Source organism: Hypanus sabinus, chromosome 12 (assembly GCF_030144855.1).
Source record: "Hypanus sabinus isolate sHypSab1 chromosome 12, sHypSab1.hap1, whole genome shotgun sequence".
Lineage (NCBI taxonomy): Eukaryota > Metazoa > Chordata > Chondrichthyes > Myliobatiformes > Dasyatidae > Hypanus > Hypanus sabinus.
The window spans coordinates 24485076-24511923 of record NC_082717.1 but is presented as its reverse complement, the minus strand read 5'-3'; the positions used below and the strand labels follow the sequence as shown (position 1 = coordinate 24511923).

Genomic DNA, 26848 nt, shown 5'->3' with positions numbered 1-26848 from the left:
AGAAGCACTTCTGTACTAACAATACTATAGAAAGAGAAGAACATGAGATAATGACAGAAAAAAAAAGCCATTTGTGATGAGAAGGAAGTTATTCTTTGAGCTGAAGGTTAGATATCTACACAGAACTACAGAATTTGTTAGTTTCTCATAAGACAGTTAAAGCTTTAGTCAGTGAGGAGTACTTGAACACAACACCCTCAGCTAATATATCAAAAGCTATAAATTTTTTATGCAGTCAAAATTATGAATAAATGATCAAGATAATATTGTTGCATGAGACATTTTGTAACTTGATTCATTTTGTTACAACACTAGAATGTTTCTAGGCTAGGCCTGGATAGATGTGTTGGTCCCTAATATTATAGGTGAATAATTCAGGCTAAAGATTTATTGAACAACAGTTTTGTAGTTCACATTCAATAATACCTGTAGGCTCTTTATGCTACGGAATTGGTGTTGGAGAATAGATGGGCTTTCTGCTTAGTGCAGGATGCAGATTGTGGGGGTGTTGCATCACAGCTCCTATGACCTGGGTTCAGTTCAGACCTAAGGTGCTGTCCATGTGGGGTTTGCATGTTGTCCTTTTCCTCCAGGTGTCAGTCATGGAGTAAACAGCACGGAAATAGGCCATTCTGTTCAACCGGTCCGTACTGACCACAGCATCCATCCTGCTGGGTTCCATTGCCTGTGTTCATCCCATAATCTTCCAAATTCTTCCTCTCCATGGACCTACCTAAGTGCTTCTTAATTGCAATTGTACCTGCCTTGACCATTTCCCCTAGCAGCTCATCCCAGGCACGCGCTGCCCTCTGTGTAAAGAAGTCACCTCTTGGGTCTCTTTTCCATTTCTCCTCTCTTATCTTGTATTATTGTCTTTTAGTTTTGGACTCACCGACCCTGGGGGTCTTCAGAGTATGGCCTTCCATCTTATCCATACCCCTCATGATGTCAAAAACTTCTAAGGTCAGCCTTCATTCCAGTTCTCCAGGGACTGCAGATCCAGCATGGCTAACCTCTTATAACTTAAGCCCTATAGTCTAGGCAACATTCATGAATCTCTTCTGCACCCACTCCAGCTTGACAGTATCTTGACAGGGTGACTAAAACTGTAGATAATACTCCAAATGCACTCTTACCAATGAATTACAACTGCAAAATAATGCTCCTACACCTAAGCTCAATGTCCTGATCGATGAAGACCAGCATGCTAAATGACTTCTTCTCTGTCCTGTCTACTTGTGCAGCCACTTTCAGAAACTTTGCACTTGCATTCGCATCACTCTCTTCCACAACACTTGTTAGTGTCCTGCCATTCATTGCATAGGTCTTATCCTGGTTTGAATGTCCAAAATGCATCACCTCACAATTATCAAGGTTATTGGAGATGGAGAGGGTCAGCATTTTTAAATTGCTCAGTGTTATCATTTCAGAGGACCTGTCCTGAGTCCAGATGTAAGTGCAATTATAAAGTAAGCATGTCAGTGTCTCTACTTAGAAGTTTGCAAAGATCTAAAACCTTGACAAACTTCTATTGATGTTTGGTGTTGAGTATTTTGACTGGTCGCATCATGGCTTGGTATGGAAACACCAATTCACTCAAAAGGAAAGTCCTACGAAAAATAGTGGATATACCCCGAGTCCATCATAGGTAAATCTCTTCTCACCTTTGAGCACATCTACATGGAACGCTATCACTGGAAAGCAGCATCGCTCATCGTGGACCTTCACCACCTTGGTCATGCTCTCTTCTCACTGCTGCCATCAGGAAGAAGGTACAGAAGCCTCAGGACTCACACTACCTGGTTCAGGAACAGTTATTACCCCATTAACCATCAGGTTATTGAACCAGTGGGGATAACTTCACTCAACTTCACTCTATCATTGAACTGTAACCTATACTTTAAAGGACTTTCAACAGACACAAAATGTACTGCTTTTTTGTAAATTTAAAATGTAATTGCTTCTTTACACATCTAAAAGACATGCAGGTTTGGAGGTTAATTGACCACTGTAATTTTCCCTTTGTGTGAAGGTTAGTTAAAGACTGGAGAAAAACGAAATGAGTTTAGCATAAATAAGTGTTTGATAATTGGTTCAGTGGGACAGAAAGCCTAGTTCCTTACCACAGGCTATTCCTTGGCTATTTGCTGGGCACAGGCCATTTCTGTTCATGGTCTATGAATGCCTGACTAATGAATACCCTATATATGGATAGTTCCCGTAATACTTTTAAAGTCACAGGTTTGGAGTTTGCACATACTTTATTCCTTTGAACAGCAAAACTAGTTGATCTCTGCAGTTTTAGTAATTGTTCTTTCTTTTCAGACTTATATATAATTGATGTTATTTATTACAGTACTATAGAGGTATGGTTACCATACGGACTGATTTTTCTGGTTTGAAGAAAATCAACTTTTCTACATCTGTAAAACTAGAACCTGTTTATTACCCAAGTCTGACCCATATATGACTTCATGACTCTTTGTTCACATGCCTACTCTGTGGGAGCCAGAGAGTGAAATGATAGCAGTGTCATCCTCACAGGAATCAGTCAGGTGAAAACAAAATGTAGAAAATCTTGTTATCATTGAGAAGGCAACGGTCCAGTTCAGCTATGCCGAAAGAAGAAAGCATGGTGCTTCAATTGTAATCTAACGGGGACACAGTCTGAGTTTCCAAGAACAGACAAAATATAGTGAGTGCAGATAACAGCAGCCCAAAATACCCCAATGCCAAGGAAATAAACTTGTAAAGCAGTAAAAGAGAGAGTTGTTTTGCACAATATTGAAATAAGTGAAAATTAAGAAAAATGTAATTTTAAGTAGTGTTTATGCCACAGGCAGGAAGAGAAAGAAAATAAAGATTAAAACATCTCTATCAGAGAAAACAGTCAAATCTGGAATGAACACAGATACAGCCGTAGGTTTATTGGTCAGGAGATGAGACAATGATGTCAGTGATACAGTAATATCTCATTAACCAACAGCAGCACTGTGTTGTGTGCTTACTTAGATTATGTGCAATATTCTCCCTCAGGGCCAGGCAACCAAATTTCCGATAATCTAAGTAGAGTATATCTATAGATCAACAGTGCTGGGCTGAAGAAAATTGAGCTTGACTGGGCTGAGAACTATGGCCTCTCGAGCATTGGCAGATTAAGCCAGAGAAGTTCACCTCTCCGGGCAAGTGGATTAACAAACTACCAATACAAGATACAATTACTTACTTCGAGGTCACAGAGTTAAAGAGACACTTTAAAAACAGGCACTTTACTCCTTTTCATCCTTGCCAATCTATAGTGTCTTCCAAGCTAGTCTCATTTCCACACATTTGCCCCACTTCCCTGCAAGTATTCCTATTCTTCTACTTCATTAAAATGCCTTGTCATTATTATAGTAATTACTGATGTACCTGTCTCAATCAATTCCTCATTCCACATCTGCACCACCCTCTGTGTGAGGAATTTTCTTGTCAGGTACCTTTTAAATAATTAACCTCCCACCTTAAACTTACTCCACCCTAGCTTTTAGTTCCCCTCTCCTGGGTAAAAAACTATGTGTGTTTACCCAGTTTATAAGCAGCAATAGTTTTCCTTGCCGTCTGCTACATGTCCAATCTTGATGTCATCTGCAAAGTTGCTGATCCAGTTTAACATAGTATTATCCAGATCATTCATATACTGACCTGTTGATGATAAACAACATCTGACCTGGCACCAATCACTGTGGCACACCACCAGTCAGAGAGCCAACCATCGACAGCCACTCTCTGGCTTCCTCTGTGAAGCTAATGACTTATCTAATCTACTTCCTCATCTTGAATGCCAAGCAACTGAACCTTCTTGACCAACCTCTCACGCGGGATCTTCTCAAAGCCCTCGCTAAGGTTCATGCAGATAACACCCACTTCCTTGCCTTCATCGACTTTTCTGGTAGCTTCCTCAAAAATTTCTGTAAGATTTTGTAAGTGCGTGTTCAGCACAGCATCGTGGGCCGAGGACCTGTATTGTGCTGTAGGTTTTCTATGTTTCTAAGATTGCTTAGGAATTATTTACACTCACAAAGCTATGTTAACCATCCATAATAAGTCCTTGTCTATCCATTTAGGTATATATCCAGTCCCTCAGAATACCTTCCAATAACTTTCCCACTATTGATGTCAGGCTCATTGGCCTATAATTTCCTAGCTTATTCTAAGAGCATTTTGTAAACCAAGGAACAACATTAGCTATCATCCAAACCTTCAGCACGTCACCCATGGCTAAGGATGTTTTAAATATCTCTGCAGGGGTCCCTGCAATTTCTGCACTAGCCTCCCACAGGGTTCAAGGGAACGCATTGTCAGGCCCTGGGGATACATCCACCCTAATTTGCCTCTAGACAGCAAAGATCTCCTCCTCTGTAATCTGTACTGGGGCTGTGCCCTCGCTGCTGCATTGCTTCACTTCTATAGACTGTGTGTCTGCCTCCTGAATAAATAAGAAATACAAAAAAAAAATCCATTTAAGATCTCCCCAATCTCTTCAGCTCCATGCACAGGTTACCACTCTGATCTTCCAATGAACCAGTTTTTTTCCCTTGCTATAAATATGTCTGTAGAAGCCCTTCAAATTATCTTTCACCCTGTCTGCAAGAGAAACCTTATGTCTTCTTTCAGCCCTCCTCACTTCCTTCTTAAGTGTTCTCTTACAGATCTTACACTCTTCAAGTACCTCATTTCTTCCTGCCTGCCTATACCTGTAATGCATCTCCTTCTTCTTCCTTAACCAGGGCCTCAACATTTCTCAAAAACCAAGGTTCCCTTAACCCATGATCTGTGCCTTTTATTCTGATAGGAACATACATAGTCTCTAATCTCAAAATTTCACTTTTGAAGGCCTCTCATTGACCAAATACACATTTGCTAGAAAACTACCTGTCCCAATCTACATTTTCCAGATCCTTTCTGATGCCATCAAAACTGTCCTTACTCCAATTTAGAATCTTAAGCGGAGGACCAGACCTAACCTTTTCAATAATCACCTTCAAACTAATGGCGTTTTGAATACTAGGTGTCAAGTGTTCCCCCACACAAATTTCTGACACCTGCCCTGTCTCAATCGCTAATAGAGCAAGCAGTATCACACTCTCTCTAGTTGGGAACACTATGTAGTGAATAAGGAAACCTTCCTGAACACGTTTGACAAATTCCCAACAGCCCTTTTACACTATGGCAGTCCCAGGCAAAATGTGCAAATTTAAAACCACCTATCACAAATTATGCTTCTTGTAACAGTCTGTGATCTCTCAACAAATTTGTTCCTCTAAATCCTGGGGACTGTTGGGTGGTCTATAGTATAATCCTGTTAATGTAGTCATATCTTTCTTATTCCTCAGTTCGATCCATAAAATCTCACAAGATGAGTTCTCCAGTCTGTCCTCACTGAGCACTGCTGTGACATTTTCCCTGATTAGTAATGCCACCCCTCCTCCATTAACAACTTTCACTCTATCACATCAAAAACAACAGATCCCCAGAACACTGAGCCGCCAGTCCTGTCCCTCCTGCAACCATGTCTCACTAATGGCTACAGTATCATAATCCCTCATGCTGATCTGTGCCCTAAACTCACACACCATTCTACAATATTCCTGGCATTGAGATATAAAACTAGGATCTGTAGTCCTACCATGCTTAACCTATTGATTCCTGACTTTCTATGCAGGCTTAACAATATTTTTCTCCACAACCACTCCACTCTCTGTTCTGGTTCTCTGTTTCCCATCCTCACAGAAACATAGAAACAGAGAAAACCTACAGCACAATGCAGGCCCTTCGGCCCACAAAGTTGTGTTGAACATGTCCTTACCTTAGAACTACCTTGGCTTTACCCATAGCCCTCTATTTTTTTAAGCTCCATGTAGCCATCCAGTAGTCTCTTAAAAGACCCTATCATATCTGCCCCATCAGCGCTGTCAGCAGCCCAAACCATGCACTCACCATCCTCTGCGTAAAAAACTTATCCATGATAGCAAATCCTTAGTTAATATGCTAAATAAGCTGGATGGTATCTCTGGGCTCACTAGCATGTAGCACAGGACACCATCCTGTGATCACAACTCTGGAGGCCCTGTCCTTAAACTTTAGCACCCAACTCCCTGAACTCACTTCGCAGGACCTCGTCACCCATCCTCCCCATGTCATGGGTACAGATGTGGACCACAAGCTCACCCTCCCATTTGAGAAGCGGCAAACTTATTGTACAGGAGAACAGCCACTGGTGTACCCTCTACAGGCTCAGTATCCCTTTCCTGTCTCCTGACGGTCAGCCATTTACCTGTGTCCTTCACCCTGGGTATAACTACCTCCCTGTCTTTTTTAAATTTTGTGGTAGCCCTTCAGATTCGAAGAAGACACTTCTTGAAACCTGTGCGTGATGGAGGTTTAAGTGAAACAGCTGTTGCACGGAGCAATCCCATTCTCTCAGCAGAAGAGACCCTGATCCAGTGACACGGACAACCATTACAGCTGGTGACCTCTTCTGCTGCAGTGGATGACCAGGACGTCCAAGTGCCTTGTCGTGCTCTTACCACTCTACAATGCCTGCTGGGCCTGCCTTCTTGACCGTTGGACCATTAATCGGTCTCCTCCGCTCAATCTGCCGGGGCCAGACTTCACACGCTGGGATAGACAGATCTCTGACCGCACTAAGGGTCGAAGACCACCGTCTGCCGAGACGGTTTACTGGCGTGTGGTCGCTGCACGTGTTACAGCTACTTGGAGCCGCAGGTGAGAGCTGAGCGCCAGGTGGGGAACCAAAGGTGGACGAGCTGCCCTGAAAAAGGGTACGGCAGGCCCCCCCCACCAGAGGTGCTACACCTCCCCATACCTCCCAGTATATCCTGTCTATTAACCCTTCAGCTCCCTGATTGATCTGGAGTCCATCCAGTTCCAGCTCCAGCTCCTTAACTCAGTCTGTTAGAAGCTGCAGCTGGATGCAGTCTTGCAGGTGTAGTCAGGTGTAGCTGAAGGTCTCCCAGCCTTCCCGCATCCCACAACAGGAACGTTCCAGTATCCTTTCTGGCATCCCCACTGCCCTGCAGACGCAATAAAAAAGAAAGAAAGAATAAATACTGAAAAAAAAATATACCTAAGGCCTTCACCTTTCCTCACCAAACCTGCTCTCCAACATTGACTCATTCACACAATGGCTGCTCTGCTTAAACCGGGCTTCTATTTTTTTGGTCCTTACCACATGCCTAATTATGTGCAATCCAATGTCTCCTGGAAGCTATGGTGCAATGTGATTTCTCCTCAGGACAGTGGCATGAAAATTAAAAAGTTGAATATTTGCTATTTGAAAATGATTCCCAATGTCCTAGAACTAATAAGACACCAAGAAAGAAGAATGTCACAGACTGGAAAACAAAAATTCTGAGTAAGTTGTAGAATAAGGAGGGATGAGAGCCCAAGACTGATCAACTTGTGGTAGGTCAACATCAAGTTCAGATGCTAAGGAATCTGTTTTCTCTCTGGCTCTGACAAAAGGCATTTGACCTGCAACATGAACACTCTTTCCACATATGCTACCTAACACGATGAATGTTGCCAGTATTTTTGTATTTTTTTTAAATTTCAGAGTTCCAGTGTCCTTTTGAGTGCTAATTATTGAGAAAGTCCCAAACAGCCAGTGATCAGGTGGTAAAACTACCAGTAAAATTATAAACGTATTAATGCAAATATGTGTAACTGTTCTTTTATGTTAATATACATAAACTATACTGTATTCTCTGTGGTACTGTTTGTAATAGGATAATTGTTTCTTTTAGTCTGCTACCTCATTAAGCACTTTGCCAAGTGAGTACGCCGTTGTTTCTAGAGTCAGTCATTTGCACCTTGGTGAGCTTGTTCACGCAATGCTCAACAGACATTGTACCAAGACTGCTTGCCACGGTCACTGTGCCAGCTCTAGGGTATGGTACATGAATGGAATGCTGGGAAACAGTGGCTGGGAAATTAACAGGGCAAAAGACGAACTGCTGAACTGCAAGAGCAGCTCGGCGGATTGAGCAGAATCTGTCAGTGGGGGAAGGAACTGTTGGCATTTAGTTTTTGAGACTCTGCTTTTAGAGAGGGCAGGTAGATGGTATAAAGAGATGTGTGGGAGGGGTGAGCTTGGTGCCAGTAAGTGACTGGTGGACCAGAGGCTGAAGAATTATGGGCAGATGGAACCAGGTGGGGGACGATAAGATAGAGGAGGATGAGTGATTAGTTGAAGCTATATATAAAAAAGAGGAGCAGCTGGAGCAAGGTGGTGGGAATGGTGAAGCTGGAGAGTGATGAATACCAACGCAAGGGCTGTCAGTGCTGGAAACATAATTAACGGAGCATTGTGAGCAGTTTTGGTCACCTACCTACAGGAAAGATACAAATAAAATTGAAAGACTATAGAGACGATTTACAAGGATCTGGCAGGGATTGGAGAACCTGAGTTATCAGGAAAGATTGAACAGGCTAGAACTTTATTCACTCAAAAGTAGAAGATTGACAGAGATACACAGAATTATGAGGTGTAGTGATAAAGGCAAGCAAGCTTTTTTCCATTGAGGTTGGGTAGGATTGCAACTTGAGGTCATGGGTTAAGGGCGAAATGTTTAAGGGGAAGATTCTTTACTCAGAGTGTCATGAGAATGTGGAATGAGCTGCCAATGCAAGTGCTGGATGTGATTTCACTTTCAATGTCTAAGAGAAGTTTGGATAGGTATATGGATGGGAAGGATACAGAGAGCTGTTGTTTGGGTGCAGGTTGATGGGACTAGGCAGTTTAAATGATTTGGCATGGACTAGATGGGCTGAAGGGCCTGTTTCTGTGTCGTAGTTCTACAATGGAAATCATTTAAGGGGGAAGGAGAAGATGAATCCAGGTGGGGGTTGAAAATACAGTGGGTGAAGCGTGTAGATATAGGCTGAATGGAACCAGGAGGGGTAGAGGGACAGAAATGGGTGATTGAGTCTATAAAAGACGGTTTGAGAAAGGGAACACAATGAGAGGACTGGGGATGCAAGGAGAGAGACAGAGGGACACAGGAGGTGAGGGTTGCCTGAAATTGGACATGTCAGTGTTCACACCATTGGTCTGCAGTTACCCCCAGGCAACATGTGTGGCTTTTATTTTTCTAGTGTACTCTTGGCCTCACCCTAGCCATTGACAATTCCTTCCTCTCCCTCCTCCCCTCTGCCTCCAGCTCTACAGATGCTGCTTAATCTGTTGAATTCCTTCAGCAGTTTGATTTTTGGCTCCAGATCCATGCAGCTGCCATATCTTATGTCTGCAGAAAATTAATGGTGGCAGTTAACAATCTTGGGCTCAGGGTGGGGAAATGCTTTCCGGTAACTCGATTGATTTTCCTTTCTTAAACAACTTTTCCCTCCATTTTGTTCTACTCTGTTCTAAATAGACTATTTTTCTCCACAGTTCCTCTAGATGTCATTATATTTATACAACTAGCCAGCCTACTCAAGTACCTTTGTTTCGCATTTTAACTAAATGTAAGTTTAGTTATAATTGATTAAAATAAGGTTTCTTTCAATATTATGATTAGGCTTTGTGTATTACAAGCACCATCCCTCTATTAGTTTACAATACATTGTGCTAGGATGCTAACATACTGTACAACTCACAAATCCATGGTTTATTTGATCCAAAGCAGAAACTTTATAAACATTTATTGCCTCATAAACCACCTGAACAGTGTTTAAGCAGGAACTTCTATAGCAGTTGGAAATAAAATGGAACCAAGCTATCACTGACTTGGTGGTTATTGTGCTAACAATGAGGTCTGTAAATTCAAATCTGGCAGGCTGGTAATAGGGAGAAAATTGTTGATTAAGACTCAACTCGCTTACTAACATCCATCAGAAATAGGAGACTATTTAGCCTTCTCTATCTTTACATCCCCTCCCTGCTCTATCCTACCTGCTTGACACAAAGTCCTCACTGTTTCATGACACTGATTCTTGGAATGGCAGGGATTTCTTCTGAGATAAGGGACGGTCACTTAGGTCTGACTGAGCGGTGAGTCATTTGAATTCTGTACCCAAGAGGCCATGGAAGCTCAGCCACTAACTGTCATCCAGAAAGAGACCGATTTTTTTTTAATATCAAAGAAATCAAAGAATATGAAGTTAGTGCAGAAAATGACACGGAGCTAAAAGTTCAGGCATGATTTTATTGAACGCTGCAGCAGTCACGAGGGGTTGAGTGGCTGACTCCCTGCTTGCATTTCATATGTTCATTGAGGTGGGGCAATAAAAATGTGCTGCCAGAGTTGCCGACAAGCCAAGAACGAATGTTGAAAGAAGGACTTTGTTTCAGTTGTTCTTTGACAAAAGGAGACTAACCATTTTAAAAAAAACACCTCACAACTAATGAATTACTGCAGAACTGTAAAATCATGCGCATCAGACAACAAATCAGCAAGGAGTGAAGGTAGAAACATAATGGACTGTCACACGTAGGGACGTAGAGGTGCATTTTCACATCTCACCCACACAAGACTATACCTCCATACCAACGATGCTCATGAGTGGGGTTGGCAGCTGCAGTGTGGTTGAGATGGGTTAAAGTCTGCAGCATTATGCTCTGTAATCATTTTACTAACTTGATGCACTTGTGCATAGAATGAGCTGTCTGAATGACAAGCAGACAAAAGCTTTACTGAATAAACCAATTCCAAATCTACTTCACCTGCGATTTTGGCAGGCAGATGTGGGGGTGGGGCACAGTGTGGCTGAGGCGGTTTAAATCTGGTTGGTTATCACCGTGTCGTTTTGGCAGGCAAGTGGAAATGTAAGGGATGAAGGGATCTGAGGTTTCCTTTCCCAACAGTGATTTAGAACTGGGTATTAAACCCATAAAGGAATGAAAATGATCGGCGGAACTCCAGAGAGATGCCTCAAGCTCAGACATCTTTCAGTTCTTTGCCACACTTTAGGGAGAGCAGCAGGGAGGCAACCAAGAGCAACATTACTGATGGGGTGGGAGGGGAGGCACGAGTCTGTCAGGAGGACAGGAGTTGACAGTCTGAGGGAAGGGAAGAGAGGTCATTCTGGAAGCAGGAGTCAAGTCAAGTTCATTGATACATGCACAAGCATCTGTATGCAGAGGTGCAATGAAAAACTCACTTGCAGCAGTGTCACAGGGGCACAGCATTGGAAGCTCAACATGCCAAAGGAGAACATCCATTAAACATAAATTATACAGGGATTGTAAAAGAAATAACACGATTAGAACTAAAAAAAGAAACAACTGAAATGCAAAGTGAACAAAAGGGTCAGAGTGCTGGTACATTGAGGCTGTTTATAGTTGTGCAGAATGATGACGAGGGAAGGAGTCTGGGTGTCTGGACAGATCTGAAGATCAGTGTGTGGAGGTTCCTGGTCACGGCAGGCTGGAGTCATCAAATGATATGCCACAGAAACAGGCCCTTCAGCCCAATGACTCCAAATTGAGCCTCAAACACCCATCCATATTAATCTCATTTCACAGCATTTATCCTATTGCCTTTTATGTCTTGAGATCACTTGAGAATTCAAGCAATCTCCCAAGTATGTAAATGTTGTGAGAGTACTTGTCTCCAGCAATGCCTGCCAGATTCCAACCATCCTCTGGATAAAACACCCAGAATCTAAATCATATGTTGTGAAATTAGTTGCTTTGTGGTAGTAGTTCAGCACGAGACAAAAAATGTGCAAAAAGAGAGCAAAATATTGAGGACATGTTCACAGGTCCATGAACCATTCAGAAATCTGATGACAGAGTGGAAGAAACTGTCCAGAAACAAAAGAAACAAAAGAGATAACTTCACTTGCCCCATCATTGAAATGTTCCCACAAGCTATGGACTCACTTTCAAAGACTCTTCATCTCATGTTCTTGATATTTATTGCTTATTTATTTATCATTATTATTTCTTACTTTTTTGTATTTGCACAGTTTGTTGTCTTTTGCACACTGGTTGAATGCCCAAGTTGCTGCAGTCTTTTATTGATTATATTATAGTTATTATTCTATCAGGGATTTATTAAGTATGCCCACAAGAAAATGAATCTTGGGACTGTATATGGTGACATGCACATTCTTTGATAATAAATTTACTTGGAACTTTAAACTTTGTGACATCACCTTTTAAAGATGTCCAAGGTAGTCAGCAGGCTGAGTCTACAACCAACTTTTTTCTGATCCTGTGCATTGGTGCCTCTAAACCAGATAGCGATGCAACCACGTAGAATGCTCTCCATGGTACCTCTATGGAAATTTGCTAGTCTTTGGTGACATACCAAATCTACTCAAACTCCTAATCAAGTAGAGCCACTGGCATTCCCTCTTTATGGCTGCATCAATATGTCAGGGTCAAGATAAATCCTCTGTGATATTGACACACAGCATTTGAAGCTACTCATCTTTTCCACTGTTGACCCATAATGAGGACTGGCTGGGCATGTATTTTCTCAACTTCTGCTTCCTTAAGTTTACAATCAATTCTTTGGTCTTGCTCATGTTGTGTGCGAGTCTGTTGTTGCAAAACCACTCAACCAGCTGATCTACCGCATTCCTACATGCTTCCTTGTCACCATCTGAGATTCAGCCAATGACAGTTGTGTCATCTCTGAAGTTACAGGTGCCATTTAAGCTGTGCCGAGCCACACAATTATGAGGTGCACTTATGTTGATTGTTAGCAAGGAGGAGATATTATTACTAATCTGCACTGACTGCAGTCTCCCAAACAGAAAGTCAAGAATCCAGTTATAAAGCGAAGTACAGAGGCCCAGGCTTTGAAGCTTGTTATTTAGTTCTTCCTCAGACTCCCTCTAAAACTCTTACCCTTACCCTAATCCTATGTTCTCTAGTTTTAGATATCCCGCCATGGAGAACATAGTATAGCATAGGAACAAGCCCTTCTGCCAAATTAATCTCATCCGATCTGTCCTGCACATAATTTGTTCCATTCCCTGCTTGTTCATGGTCTTCTCTAAATATCTATTGAAAGTCACTATCATATCCTCTCTCACTATTCACCCAACACTCTCCTAGCAGCACATTCCAAGTAGTTCCCACTCGTAACACCCTGCCTTGACAAAGGCAAGGATGCCATATGCTTTCTGTACTGTCCCTTCTACTTATGTGACCATTTTCAGATAGCATCCCAAGATCCTTTTGTACATCAATGCTCTCCAATTTACTGCATGCTGTCTTCTCACCCACAAGTGCAACACCACATACCTGTCTGGACATCCACTCTCCCTTCTTGCCTCTCTGTATAACCCAGGGGATTTCTCCACCTTAATGTTCTTCAAGACACCCAAACCCTCCCTCTTGCAATTCACAATTAACCCTATTTATGCCTCTCATATTTTTGTTTACCTCCATAGTGTGCTCCTCGGCCCCTCAGCTCTGAAGAAAACAAACCTCACTTTATCTAGACATTCCTTACACCTGAAATAATCCATCTCAGGCAACATCATTGTGAATCTCATCTACATTCACTGCAGCACCCTCACATCCTTCCTATGATGTACTGACCAGAACTTTATACAACATTCTGACCAAGTCAACTTTTTATAAAGTTGTACCATAATTTCCCTCCTCTTGGACTCTTTGCTCCAGCTAATGGGAGTGAGTGTACCATGTGCTTTCTGCACCACTTTACCTGCCAGTGCCACTGTCTTCACGGATGCTTGAACTTGAACACCAAGGTCTCTTTGTAAACACAAGGGATTCAGCACATACTAGAAATCCAGACTAACACATTAAAATGCTAAAATAACTCAGCAGGTCAGGAAGCATCAATGGAAAGGAATAAACAGTCAATGTTTTGGGTGGGAGATCCTTTATCAGAATACTTAGTGGTCTCTTTCTGCTTTAATACTTCCCAGTGCCCGAACCTTTGTTATCTAGGCAAAAGTCATTTGCTCCATTGCCTCTATTTGCAACAACTATAAACTTAATTATGCTTTGCAACTGTTGGTTTGCCACCCTGTATGCCACAACAGGTGTAAAAACTGGAATATTTTAATTGAACAGAGTTTCTATGTCACACCCTCATGATCTTCTGGGGAGAAAACTTCTCAACTCTATTATAATTTTGAACCTGTCTATTAGCCTCTGTGAGATATTGGAATTTATGACATGCTCTCTTAATTACTTTCATGTTTTACACAGATCTCCCCTCAACCTCCAACCATTTTAAAGAAAACCTAATCATCTTAGCTCACGTTTTAGTCCAATCCAGGCAAGACGTTTTCTTGCAACACCCTCTGTCATAGTATTCTTCCTACAGTGTGGTGGCCAAAATTGTACACAATAGTCCAGTTGAGGTCTAACTAGTGTTCCATACAGTTCTGGCGTGGTCCTCCTGATTTTGCATTCTGTGTCTTAGGCAGGGCTCTGCACTAAATCTTTCTATTTATTATGCATGCCTTAGCCTTGATGCCGCTTACTGAAGTACCCATGGCTGTGACTGTGGATTTCAGTTGTAGTAGTCTTAAATGGGAATACTTGATGAGCCCATTGGAGCTGCAGATGAACCATTAATGCCTTCATCTGAGGAATAGCCTTTCCCAATCTGAAGAGATCTCATCTTTTTGACATTACACTTTTCTATCCACCCTTTTTTTCTATGCTATAACCATCAAGAGATATCTTTGAATTCTTTGCCTACTGCACAATCCACTCAACTACATCTATGCCTGTCTGCCAGCCAATTCCTATGATCACAGTCTTACTTAGATATAGTCCGGTGATCATTCTCAATACAAATTGTATGGCTCATTTATCGACATACAGTGAAGCTCGACACAGTAACCTCTCTCTTCCTCAGCCTTACATGATTAGGCATCGTGCAAGTAGTACAAATGATCACCTGCCCTAGATCTGGATTCTATTTTGATACATTAACTTTCAGACTCTGTTAGATTTCACTGGAGCTGTTAAACAAAGTGCAAATACAGTCAAATACAGATCTTGAACTTTGGGATTTGTATCCTCACCAATGCTGCTGCCCTCACAGGGATAGTTTCCAGCCACATGATCACTACTAAACAGCTACTGAGTTGGTCAGTCTTCTGCAGTGTTGGGCTTGGAGATATCCTGGAGTAGTCACTGGTGCCTGATATGAGTGGAAGGAGAGACCACATGCTTGTAAGGTTAGGTAAGGACACATTCTGACAGGGGTCAGCATTTTCTGGCAAAAAAGTTCCTTCAAAATGTTGGATGTCGGTTCCTGCAAGGCAAAGCACAAGAGAGGCAAATTTCCCACTGATGATTCCTCCACCAGCCTCCTCTACCCCTGTTCCACAGATCCATCAATAACTCAGCACAGCAAACGGGCCAGGCTGTTTCAATGTCAGCCCATAACCAAGTCTTTTGGAAGATTGTTTGGTAATACAGAAATGTCAAAATTAGAGTCACATATACTGAAAACTAATGGCATTTTCCTTGTAAAATTATTCTGGGTTCAGTAGAATTGTTGATAGGAGCTCTAATAGCTGAGAACAGAACGTATGCGTTTTTTTCTGTATAAAGTATCCTTAAACTCGCTGCTAGACAGTGCCAGCATGAGTCACCACCCAACACCTTTAGTTGTGATTATGTGTCTGAGATAATGAAGGAGCATCAGCTTCTGATATACACTCCTGATGAATCAATAGAAACTTCACAAGTTTATTTATGTATAGCCAATAATGAATTACCCACACTAATGAAATGCTCTGCCCTGTCATTGACAAACACCTTGTCATGAATAAATCAGGATATACATTGTTAAACTAACTCATTATAGGAATCTTTTATTAGGGTATTTTATAAGAAGCACCAAAGTCCTTGTGCAAATTGATGTGTTGCTTTGACCGTATGACCAAAGCATGTGTATATTCCATGCCAAAACTGCAACGACTAGCTGTTTCTCCTTTTCTCTCATTGTTAGACTCTCTTCCGCACCATCAGGCTTTCTATCTCTCCCATTTACTCCCAATTCTCTCAATGTTTCTTTGATCTGAAAATACTTCTATTCTTGAACATTGCATCAGAACACCAACAATTCCTTTCTGATATTTGTTTGATTTATTAATGTCCTTGCCTACCATGTGGGAAAAAAGGATGAGGAGTAGACTAATTAGGTACTCACACTTATCTGCCGTTGATTAAGATTACAGCAGGTATGTGACTTAACTTCATTGCCTCTTTTGATTACTTTCAAAGTTCTACCTTAGATTTTCCATCAACAGCTGATGCAACGTTAGCTGCTGAAAAGATTTCCAATTTTTTAACCACCTCCCACCTTATTACTCATTGATTATTGCAACTGAGTGTTGATTGTGTGTCTGTCTGTTCCTTGGGTGTGGACTCACCTGCTGAATGTCTCCAGTACTGTTCTCTCAATGCCTCAATATCCATCTTCAGAATCAGAATCACAGTCAGGTTTATTATTACCCACATGTCATGAAATTTGTTAGCTTAGCAGTAGCAGTTCAATGCAATACAAAATATAGAAGTAGAAAGATAATAATAAATTAATGAGTAAATCAATTACACTATATGTATATTGAAGATTAAAAACCATGCTAAAAACAGAAATTATATTTATTAAAAAAGTGAGGTAGTGTTCAAGGGTTCAATGTCCTATTAGGAATCAGATAGCAGAGGGGAAGAAGCTGTACTTGAATCTTTGAGTGTGTGCCTTCAGGCTTCTGTATTTCCTACCTGATGGTAACAGTGAGAAAAGGGCATGCCCTGTGTGCTGGAGGTCCTTAATAATGGATGCTGCCTTTCTGAGACACTGCTCCTTGAAGATGACCTGGGTACTTTGTAGGCTAGTATCCAAGATGGAGCCGACTAAATTTACAACCCTCTGCAGCTTCTTTCGGTCCTGTGCAGTAGCCCCTCCATACCAGACCGTGATGCAGCCTGTCAGAATGCTCTCCGCGGTACATCTAACAAAGTTTTTGAGTGTATCTGTTGACATACTAAATATCTTCAAACTCCAAATGAAGTATAGTCACTGTCTTGCCTTTGTTATAATTGCATAGATATGTTGGGACCAGTTTAGCTCCTCAGAGATCTTGACACCAGGAACTTGAAACTGCTCAATCTCTCCACTTTTGATCTCTCTATGAGGATTGGTATGTGTTCCTTCGTCTTACCCTTCCTGAAGTCCACAGTCAGCTCTTTCATCTTACTGACATCGAATGCAAGGTTATTGCTGCAACACCACTCCACTAGTTGGCATATCTCACTCCTGTACATCCTCTCGTCTCCATCTGAGACTTTACCAGCACTGGTTGTATCATCAGCAAATTTATAGATGGTATTTGAGCTGTACCTAACCACACAGCCATGGGTAGAGAGAGCAGAGCAGTGGGCTAAGCACACACCACTGAGGTGCAACTGTATTGATAGTCAGCAAGGAGGAGATGTTATCACCAATCCGCACAGACTGTGGGCTTCCGGTTAGGATCTAATTGCAGAGGGAGGTACAGAGGCCCAGGTTCTGTAACTTCTCAATCAGGATTGTGGGAATAATGGTATTAAATGCTGAGCTATAGTCAATGAACAGCATCCTGACAGGCATTTGGGTTGTCCAGGTGGTCTAAGGTGGTGAGAAGAGCCATTGAGATTCAGGGTCCAGGTCCTTGCTGAGGCAGAAGTTCAGTCTAGTCATGACCAACCTCTCAAAGCATTTCATCACTGTAGATGTGAAAGTTACCGGGCGATAGACGAGAAGGCGGCCCACATAATTCACATCTTGTTCGCAGCCTGGTTTTCCCCTGGAGATCTTGGCAATGAGAAAGGTGAATAAGAGTGACCAATTTAACTTAACTCTGAGGTCAATAACAAAGGACATAGATTTAAGGTCATTGTCTGAAGGATCTGCGAGGGGTTGAGTTTAAGTGTTTTGACAAACGTGCATTGGGATTTGAACCATGATTTTAAAAAATCATGCATGTGATCTTCCCTATCAGACTGCCAGTTGAGAAATATAATTCACTTTGATGACAGTTTTCAAAGTTTGAAGTTCAATGTAAATTTTATTATCAAAGTACATAAATATCACTATATAAAGCCCTGAGATTCATTTTCTTGTAAGCATACTCAACATATTCAGTAACCATAATATAATTAATGAAAGACTGTACCTACTGGGCATATAACTAATGTGCAAGAAACAACAAGTTGGGCAAATACAAACAGAAAGAAGTAATAATAATAAATAAATAAACAACAAATATCGAGAACATGAGACAAAAGAGACATTGAAAGTGAGTCAATAGGTTGTGGGAACATTTAAATAACATTTCAAGTGAAATTGAGTGAAGTTATCCTTTTTTGGCTCAAAACCTTTTGGTTGAGGAGTAATAACTGTTCCTGAACCCAGTGGTTTGAGTCCTGAGGCTCCTGTGCCTTCTTCCTGATGGCAGCAGCAAGTAGAGAACATGATCCTGATGATGGATTCTGCTTTCCTATGACAACATTTTGTGTATATATGCTCAATGGTGAGGAGGGCTTTACTCGTGATAGGCTGGGCCATATCCTCTACTTTTTTTCTGTTTGCGAAGAAGAAGTACAGAGAGTCCTGAAAGTGTGCTGACTGAGATCTCTGGCACACTGGTCTTCATGAGGCAGAGCACAGAATGGGATGTTATTTTGAAATAGTTCATGTTTGTGAGGGGGTATTTGAAATATTGTGAGGTTTTAATCAGATTGCTGGAGGGAAGATGCCATTAAGCTGGAGAGAATGCAGAATAGATGCACAAGGATTTTTCTGGGTCTCAAAGGCCTGAGTTAAGGAAAGAGATTGAGCAGGGTGAGACTTTTTCATTTGAGTGTAGGAGAATGAGGGATGATATTATAGAGGTAAAATTACATGATGGGCATAGGAAGTGTCTAGGTACTGTAAACAGAAGTTCACCCAGGGATGGAGAATCAAGAACTTGAGGACATAGGGTTAGAGTGAGAGGGGAGAGATTTACTCAGACAGAAAGACAACCTTTTCACCCAGTGGGTGGTCCATATATGAAATTAATTGCTAAATGAAAACGTTGAGGCTGGTACATTAACAATCTTTAAAAGACACTTTGACAAGTATATTGATAGGAAATGTTTAGGAAGATATGGGCCAAATATGGGCAATGGGACTATTTTTGATAGGAATCTTGGTCGGCATGAACAGTTGGGCTAAAGGACCTGATTTCAAGCTCTATGACTCCATAACATGATGAATGGAATTATCTTCTTGCTTGTAAATTTTTATGATTCTAAGTTTTTACACTGTCCTCCTTCATCAATCCCTCACTCAGCAGTGAGAAGACTTGCCACTAGAGGTCACATGCCAATGTGAAACGTCTCTCTGCGTATGCTCCTCTCCCGCAGCACAAAGCGACTAAGGAAAACAAAAACTCTTGACATGAATTAGCTTTATTATATTCTGGAACCCAGATCTCAATTCCTGAAAATATTCGCACCTGTAGAACGTTCTGATTCTGTTGTACAACCTTCAGAACAAAACACTGGCAAGGAATTGTTGCTTTATTGCAATGTTTTGTTAACAATGATGAGCACTTTGCATTTACCATGTGTTTTCAGTGTTTTTAAAATGTTAAAATAAATGCCCCGTGGCTAAGGAAGGGGGGTGGGGGGAATTGATGCCTGGCTTTAAGAAAGATCCTAAAGGAGCTGAGAGAGGTGGAGAGTTTCAACGTGTTGTGATAATAGGATGAGAACTAAAGGCACAACAAAAGAATAGTGGGACAAGGGAAGGCAGAAAAGATCTGGAGACTAGAACCGGAGGATGGGAGACTTCATGATGCTGATGGAGAAAGCATCAGAATTATGAAGATGAGTGATCAAAGTCAAAAGATCACAAGTGCATAGTACAGAATTTTAAAGCTTAGCAGGCTGTCTTTGTGGAATCACAAAGCAGCTTCAATCTGTCTGCCTCAAAATGTAGGATCTCCTGATTTCAATTCGACTTTCCATTCCCAATCCAACCATGTCTCTTAATGGCTTCCTATATTGTCACATCGAGGCCAAACTTTGACTGGAGGAGCACCACCTCATATTCTGTCCGCTTGATGGCATGAACATCAATATAATTAACTTCTGGTAATCTGTCCCTTCCCCTTCTCTCTTTTTCGATTCTGGTTCTGCTCTGACCCCTTCTCTTCTCCTCACCTGCCCATCACCTCCCTCGGTGACCCAACTGCTGCCCTTTATTCTGTGCTCCACTGTCCTCTCCTATTAGATTCCTTCTTCTTCAGCCCTTTACCACTTCCACTTATCACTTCCTAGGTTTTTACTTTATTCCCCCTTCCCCACTTACTCATCTTCCCGCTCATATGGTCTCACCTATCACCTGCCAGCTTGTACTTCTCACCTCACCTTTTTCATTCTGGTTCCTGCCCCCGTCTTTTCCAGTACTGATGGAGGTTTTCAGCCCAAAACATTGGTTGTTTATGCTGCCTGACTTGTGAAGTTCCTTCACTGCTTTATGTCTATTACTCAAGATTTCCAGCATCTCTAGAACCTCTTATGTTTATAAGACGCTGGTATCAAATTGGTTGGCGTGGTAGAGATGAAGGTCAAACAGCAGATACTGAGTCCGTAACAGGATGGGAAATACTTGATCCACACAACGTTGAGTGAGGAAGCTATTGTGTCGGCAGTGAGGGGCGGTAGGAGGGCAGCAAAATAGCACCACTGAAGTGAAGTGGTTAAGGAAGGTAATGGAGAGATATAATCCTGAGTGATGCGTATAACCCTGTAGTGACTGCAATCAAACAACTGGACGTGGTTGAATGAATGGGGCAAGCACCAAGAGAACAAAGATTCTACAATTAAAGCACAGACAAACACAACACAAACACAAACATCTATTTATAGAAGAAAGAAATAGATGCTTAGGTGTTTACAAGGAATACAAGCACATATGCAGAGATCATTTGGTAATCTGAACTCCATAGTGTTTCACATTGCTCATCCTTGATACTTAAAGGATTCTCCATAATCTTCTTAAGGGATTACAAAATTACAGGGGGTAAAAACGTTATTCAGGTTTCGACTCATGTTACAGCAGTTTATGTAGGTACCATGGTAGCACATGAACACAAAGGTGTAACACACTTACAATGCACATCTCGACAGTTTATTACATGAGCTATTGCATGAGAGTGGTACCTTGGACTAGATCTCTCCTTCGAAAGGAGTCACGATTCCCATCTGTAACTATGGCCTCATCTTGACCTAGTTCTCTGCTGGATCATCATCAGCAACTGGATGCATGCTACTGCTGAGGAGCACAGTGGGCAAAGCTCACTGCTCTACCACAAGGGGCAAACAATCATTTAAGATGACCTCTTAAATCTCACCAGCACATGGGCTAGTGTGGAAGGGACTGTTCTTCATTCATTTCTAGGTCATAAAAGACTTTGTATGTCACTCTGAGACCCATTGCTGCTTCTCTCCTCATGTCCTCTGGGGACAGTGGGGACATAAATCTGGAAAACAGGAAACTGGCCAAGAGCATGAGCCTCCTAAGTACTTGCATGTGGTAGGCAGGGTGAGGGCAGCTGATGAAAGTGTCTGCAAGTTAGAACCAGAAAAAAATTAAGCTTGGAGAACAATATGGCAAGAAAGATTAATGACCAAATTTTCCACCTTTTCCAATACTTCACTGTGCAATTAGCTGGGTGACCGTAGCATTTGCAGTTGCCTTTCAGTATAGAAAAATCCAACTTGCTCTTTTCAGGCTATTATTAATACAAGAAGCAACTGAATCTATACAACATTTACTAATTAACTGATGAACAGAAATTCCTAGAATAAAATGTGGATCAGGAAGAACTGAAAAAGAAAATAAAGGGGAAACAGTGAGCAGCAGTGATCGACAGGATTGAAAAGGTTAGAAGTTCCTTTTAATCTTTCTTGAAGTAATGAGAATGACCATACATATGTTTAGCCTACAGTCTGTTAAGTGCAGAATACTGCTTTACATTGGTACTCATTATCTCAATGAAAATAAAACAAACATAATCCAAAGCAAGTACGGAAAGTAAAATCTGATGGCTGTAGGCTTGCTCGTTCTTTTCTGTGAAAGGGCTATAAAAATATAAATCAGCTTAATGCAGTCAATGTGGAAAGCACTGTCAGACATTTTGAGCATGAGCAATAGTTTTAAGCAAATACCCCATTAAAAGTATTATGGTGCTGTATTTACAAGGATAACAAACTGTCCTTCAAAACAAAACTCACTTCACCAAGTGCTATTTACAGTGTTTTGCAAAGTGCATACGAAAGGAAATAAACAGATACTCTGAGCAATCATTTACATCAATTAACCATATCTAAGCTGACCAGGAATTCATCACACTTAATGCTACAGCTTTCTGTTTTAAATTTGAAACTGAGTATTTGTTGCACTGATTTTAATTCAAATCAATTCAAAAACCTGCTGATTTAGTTGGCCATGTTGGCTTACTGAGATTCTTGATGAATGTTGTTCACTCGAAAATAGCATGGAGATCAAAACTGTGCTTTGCAAGAGTAGCAAATCTGCAAATCTATCATGTTCCTGCAAAAGGACTTTTCCTTTTAACAAACTGCAGTATACGAGGGGAAGAGTCTGACTTAATCATTATTCGCCTCAAGGATCTGGGATTCAATGAGCTTAAGTTCATCAGGCAAAATCTCTTTTAAATTAACCTAGAGAAACCTGGGTGCTTTATAAATTGCATACATTTAATGAAATATTAAAATATATTTCATTTAGTGCTCCATTATAAGGAAAGTGATTTATATAACTGTGGAGGTGATTAGTTGTTTTTTTATTACTGTACCATTTGAAGATGCTACCTAGCGGGTAAAGCTGGATGAAGATTACTATTCAGGGTAGAGACTGGTAGGCTGACTCATTGTATCACTCAGCTGAGCCCAGAGAAAGTCTCTCATAAGTGGGGGAACTTCCCCTTTCTCAAATGCACCCTACAGTCAGATCAATTTGGAAACATCAGTTCCTGGAGCATTCAAGTATTTCCCCCAGCATGCTGAGAATAATACTCTCTGTTCACAGGTGTACTTCTCAAAATATATTCAGGGGCACACAGGGGATAGGGCAGGCAGACATTGGTTGTGGGGTCACTCATGGGTAGTGAGGATTCCTGTCAGCCTGGTAAGCAGAATGTTTAAATTTATCCAAAAGCAACATTTTCCTTAGAAACCCTCAGTGGATTTTTTCAATTACGCTCCAGATGAAAAATCTGAAGAACTTCATTTGAAAGTAAATTGGTATGAGCTTAGGAGTAGTAATAAACCCTTACGGTATCTACACACTCACACAAGATAAATAATGTTATTTTTTGGCCCTCCCTTAAAAATAGGTCCCGTTAATAGAAGTACATTCTTTTAGTTTTAAAAAAAAATTCGAAATAGTGAACAAGCTAGACAGAATCTATGGAGAAAAAGGACTTAACGTTAATACTAATAACCTAACAGCCACTCTGATAAAACATAGCTGTTTTCCTCTCCATAGAAGCTGTCTGACCTGTTAATTGTTTCCAGTACATTATGTTTTAATTTTAGATTTCCAACATGTGCAGCCTTTTTCTTTTCAAGACATTCCTATATTTGGAGATGAAGCTTAAGGGATCCCGGAATTTTCCAAATTGTGTTCTTATTTTGGGTTATATGGTAATATCTTTTAATCTGCAGTTATGCACTTTTGCACAAACTTGATAATAACCTTGAGCAACACTACAAATGGACATGATTGCCGGAAAGAATAGCATCATTCTCATAAAAATTACAATGTCATAAGGCAATATAAATAATATCTTTTGCTCATTTGCAGACCACAGGACATTATTATGACCCTAGAGAGAATCACTAAGTCAAAGGGTTCAAACCATATTATAAAATGACACATGCTTGGCCATATTAAAATATTTATGTCCATATAGTTAAATTAAAATGTTAACAGCTTTTATAGTTTTATTTTTAAAATGAATTTAAATTGTACTTGTTTATATGGAGTCTACACTTCCGTTTTTAACGACGTGCGTGTGAATTGTTATTGAGATAAAAAATTGCAAGGGAATTGATTGCTCCTGGGCACCTCATCTTGTGCCTCAGCGTAATCAGTGAGCCCAAGCAGTGAGCCGTGGCAGACCATTTCATTTTTGCTTGGTGCCTCAATGTCCACTCTGAACCTGTCAAGGAAAACATCTCGCACAAACAGGAGGGCTACCAGAGGACGATCGATAAATTACTTCCTACCACCTCTTCGGTCCACAAACACTGAGCCAACTTGCAGGAACACCATTAAGATTAATTCAGCAGAGGCCAAGGAATGAAAAACAATTTTTGTTTTGTAGTTACCTGCCTTGGCGGCAAAAGGTAGGATGTAAATACATTTGGAATTGTTAAAGGTCAACAAGTTGGGATTTTTGTTCTACTGACGGCAGACTATGTGCCCTTGGGGTATGAGAATAGTAATGAGAACTATCAATGAGCAGAACGTGGTACATCGTAAGAATTGGTACCTATTCTATGAAGAACCTAAGCAGCGTTTAAAATGTCGCTTCACCTTTTAAAAATTGATACTGCATTGCAGACATCTAAAGATGAACAGTTAATCGTTGAAAGAATCCAGCAGGTGCCCCCCGCCCCCCGCCACCTCCATATCTGAATGCTATCAGAGCTTACTGAAGAAGAATGCATCGGAAATTCTCGCCAGGTCTGAGTGCTTAATACATCATCAGTTATCAGTACAAAAGTACATTTTAGAGATGCTACACACTTTAATTCACTTTTGTGTTTTACAGGCTGCATGGCGCGGTTAGGGTTAAATCGGCTTTCCTTATTTACATTCTAGAGAAATAATGCACGATCAATATAATACACTGATGTGTTTAACCTCAGTAAGATCTTAGAGACAAGGCACTTCAAGGGGAGCCTTCTGTAAATGTTCAGAAGTCTAACAACCTCTGAATCCCCTTTTCAAAGAAAATATTTGAACATCATCTCACCTGGCAGCGTTAAAGCCCGTCTGTTTTGTTTCAGTCTCAATACTGCATCGAGTTTTCTTCACTTTTATGGGGAGTTCAGTTTGGGCGAGCACAAGCGAGGGAAAGGATACCCGCCAGCCAAGGGGGTGAAGTGCGTGATGTTCAGTTTTGCAAATGGGAAAAATCAATTCTGTCAGCGGAGATGCCGGCGGGCTGTCACCAGCCGCACGCCAAGAACAGACAGTGGGGGACATTGAATCGGAAAATACTGCCAACACTCAGCAATTTGAGACAACAAGCTGGGGGGGGGGGGGGGGTTAACAGAAACTGGGTTGATGTTACAGGTCAACGAGCGGGTTTTTAATCAAGTATTTTTTTTAATCCAGAGTTTGCGCTTCTTTTTTCGCTCCAGATGTTAGTGGACCAACTTCGCCCAGTCACTCCAAGGTCGTATTCATTCCTGGAGCCCGTCATAGCTCGCAGTTCTGTCCAGAAGAGAATCATTAAGATTCCAGAAGTTGTCTTGGTAAATGTCCCACTCACCAGCAGAAACCTAAACTCAAAACCCCCTGAATATTGGGAGCCGGCGAATTCCTGAGCAATTCATCACATCGAACGGAAACTGCGCCGATATCCTTGGAAAAAGCTCTCTCGGTGAAGGCTGCGACTGTCCGACCAGGGCATGTTGTGATCATACTCTGCCACCCCACCCCACCCCACTCCGTATAGAGCCGCGGCCGTGATTTCATCTCATTTGGGCTAGTTCACATATTTTATAAAAGCTCTGCAAAACACCTTTAAAAATAAAACCTCCAAAGTGCTGACACATTAGCCCGATGTTATTGATAAATGGTGAATACTGTGACAACCTGAATCAACAAAGTGAATGAACGACTTTTCAGGTTGATAATGGGAGAGCCCGCATTAGATTCCGATAAAAACTTCAGTAAACTACGGCGTTGGCTGTAGTGGTACAGGATGCAAACGGTGTTACCGACTCCCCCTTGTTTGTAAAACCTACGCGCCTATGTTCCTCCTTCGACTGCTCGGGTCCCCAATTTTTATCGGACATCACGCATTGCTGAGTGAATATTATCAGTGCCACATTGCAATTGACTTGTATTTTTCCATAATGCATTAAAAAAAATAAATGCCTCTCTTACCTTTCTCCCGCCGCGCATGTGAAATGGATGTGACACACTGAACAAGCGGTATAGTAACTTTGCTGTCCCATCGGGTATATTAATCCACCAATAGCTCGCCGAATCCTAACGAGCTCCGCTTACTCTGGCGCCTCCACTCTCCCCTCAATAAGTCCTCTGAACAGCGCACTCTACAACAGACTGCTGCTCGTTTCCAACCTCTGCTTAACCGACTTGTACTGGAATGCTTTCAAGGCACTTGTGAATTGCTACCGCCAGCGTGCTGGGCTGATTTGTTGCTGTGACTGTGATGTCAGGGCCGACACACCTACTTAGCCCGTATGCACGCCGAGTTGAAGGATGGGGAATCGTACTGTCCAATGCGAAGGGCCAGTTAAGGCACACTACTAAGGTCATTTGAGTCTGCTCCTGAAATAGCAGATAATTTACAAATGGCCCTTCCTCTCAAAGTCAGCTTTCCTATTGTGAAATGATACTATTTCCCGGCATAACTTAAAATAATTTTTGACAGTGCATCAAAATCGTTTAATGTAAATCCGTAACAATAAGCTTATCAATGACAAGCAAAAAAAAAGCTCTCAATTCCTTTCACAAGCGCAGAGTCAGAAACAGGGTTATCATGAAGGCAAGAGATTCTGGAAATCTGAGCAAAG

General features: G+C 41.4%; 1 protein-coding gene across 3 annotated transcripts in view; it reads right to left on the bottom strand.

The window, feature by feature from the left end:
- LOC132402460 (muscarinic acetylcholine receptor M3-like) overlaps positions 1-26399 on the bottom strand; it is a 327626-nt gene extending 301227 nt beyond the window's left edge. For 2 of the 3 annotated variants that reach the window (XR_009514907.1, XM_059985312.1), the window contains exon 1: positions 26196-26399. The gene's annotated coding sequence lies outside the window, so the exon portion shown is untranslated. Of the gene's footprint in view, positions 1-25285; positions 25518-26195 lie in introns of those variants that run through there. The other variant, XR_009514908.1, reaches the window with a different exon arrangement.
- Positions 26400-26848: the final 449 nt, after the last annotated feature.